This window comes from Portunus trituberculatus, chromosome 10, assembly GCF_017591435.1.
Source record: "Portunus trituberculatus isolate SZX2019 chromosome 10, ASM1759143v1, whole genome shotgun sequence".
NCBI classification, from domain to species: domain Eukaryota; kingdom Metazoa; phylum Arthropoda; class Malacostraca; order Decapoda; family Portunidae; genus Portunus; species Portunus trituberculatus.
The window spans coordinates 12,422,835-12,425,334 of record NC_059264.1 but is presented as its reverse complement, the minus strand read 5'-3'; positions in this window follow the sequence as shown (position 1 = coordinate 12,425,334).

Genomic DNA, 2,500 nt, shown 5'->3' with positions numbered 1-2,500 from the left:
TAGTGAAGCAGAGATAACGAAAGAGAGGAAGGAAGAGGAAGAGGAGGAGGAGGAGGAGAAGGAGGAGGTGGAGAGGAAGAAGGAGAAGGATGATGATGAGGAGAAATGTACAACACAAAGAAACACGAAAGAAAACCAAACAACAGCTGACTTTTTAGAGGAGGAGGAGGAGGAGGAGGAGGAGGAGGAGGAGGAGGAGGAGGACTAAGAGAGGAGCCCTGGAGTCACGGAGTCAATTAATGGGTTCTTTTGAGCGTTACGAAACAATGTAATAGAGAGAGAGAGAGAGAGAGAGAGAGAGAGAGAGAGAGAGAGAGAGAGAGAGAGAGAGAGAGAGAGAGAGAGAGAGAGAGAGAGAGAGAGAGAGAGAGAGAGAGAGAGAGAGAGAGAGAGAGAGAGAGAGAGAGAGAGAGTTATGTACGAGTATTTACGCACTCTGCATACACACACACACACACACACACACACACACACACACACACACACACACACACACACACACACACACACACACACACATAACGTCTTTAAAGTCGAAATATACTTACTAAAACTATCATTTGAACTATAAAACTATGTGATTATTTGCCACAAACCCTATAACTCTTAAAACAAGGTTGTCTGTCACGAACACTTGAATTAAACATTGATAACTTCCAACTAACCAATATTATGAAGTGACACTGCGATGAATGTGATCTTAATCCCTCAGTACCATGACACGCTTCCATATTCATTCTGCTTACTATTTGGTGATTTTTATAGTAGTAGTAGTAGTAGTAGTAGTAGTAGTAGTAGTAGTAGTTTATTGACAAAATAAAGACATTACATAGTATGATTTTACAGTTATAAGTTTATACATTTTGTCCAATAGTTTTACAGTATACGCCTTTAGGTTTGTTGCTCGAGTTAAGCATAAACATGTAGTACGTCATGCACATATTGACATAATTCTTGTATATGATTCTGTTCCTTTAAAAGATCGTTTATATTACTAAAATTAAGCATTGTGTACCTATTTCTACAACTTCAAAACCTCATGTCGGGGTTAAAGTAGTGAAGACTGCGGCCATTAATCTTCTGACTTCCATAGACCCTTTCTAATGGTAACAAAATCGTCTAATCACGCCTCAAAATCAAATTAAAAATGTATCTCAGTAATGAAGGGATTAACTATTCAATTTTATAAACACTATTTTCTTTTTGTCTTTTAAGTAAGGAGTACTCTGGCCTAGGACAACAAAAAGGAAGGAAAATAATAATGAGGATATAGTTACATAATATTTCTTTTCATAATCGCTTTTTTTTTCTAGTATTTATTTTGTATTATAGGCTTTTAAGTGGTTATATAGTTTGAAAGAGATGACTTCACTTTTTTCTCCTTTTTTCTTTGATATCAAGTACAGAATTTATTTTTTTCTTGTATTATAGTCTGTCAAGTGGCTTTATAGTTTGGAAGAGATAAGACTTCACTTTTTCTTTTTTTTCTTTAATATCAAGAGAAGAACTATTTTTTTGTATTATAGTCTCTTAAGTGGTTATATAGTGTGAAAGAGCTAAGACATCCTTTTTTTTCCTTTTTCTTCTTTAATATCAAGTAAAGAATTAATCATTTTACTACTACTACTACTACTACTACTACTACTACTACTACTACTACTACTTTTGCATACCTTTTCTCTCTATTTCATCTACTTGTTTCTACCATCCACCTCTGGGCTTGCCTTATGATTTATGCCAGCTTTATGGAGATTTGGAGAATCGGTGCCTTTTCAGCAAATCACCTCCGGGCATGACATACGCTCCATCAAGACATAGTTAAATTCTTACCCTTTACTATATTCAGTCTGGGTCACGGAGGAGGCTGCTGGTTCGACGAATTATGATCCCAAAGTCACCACAGTCACAGTGAAAATGTCTCTCTATGTCTGGACTGCCGAAAAAGAATTATCCCAGTCTGAATTCTTTATTTTTACCTGTATTCTATAATCCTATTTGTTTGTTACTGAGATAATTGACACCAGAAGTTACCTGTATCATACCTATAACATCCTATTCATATGCTCTTCTCAATGATCAGTATTACACCAAGAGTGTTAACCCCTTCAATACTGGAACACATTTTAACCTTGAGATTTATTTACATTAAGAAGGGTCTATGGAGGTCAGAACATTAATGGTCACAGTGTTCATTATTTTTAATCCCCATATGAGTTTCTGAAGCTTTATAAAATCACTATATAGTAAGAAGAATGAATATGGAAACACGTCATGGTACTGAAGGGGTTGATTAACAATAAAACTGTAAGTAATTGCAAAAAAAAAAAAATAATGTTTATATGGACCATGGCAGTGACAGTCCTAGAAGGAGCTAGTAATCGATTCAGAGCCTTGCCTACGTAAGTATCAGAGAATTCCAAGGGGAAGCCATTCTCGTATAGAAAATTCTCAGTAAACTTAAACTTATATTCTAGTTTAAAATAATTAGAGCAAATATTAA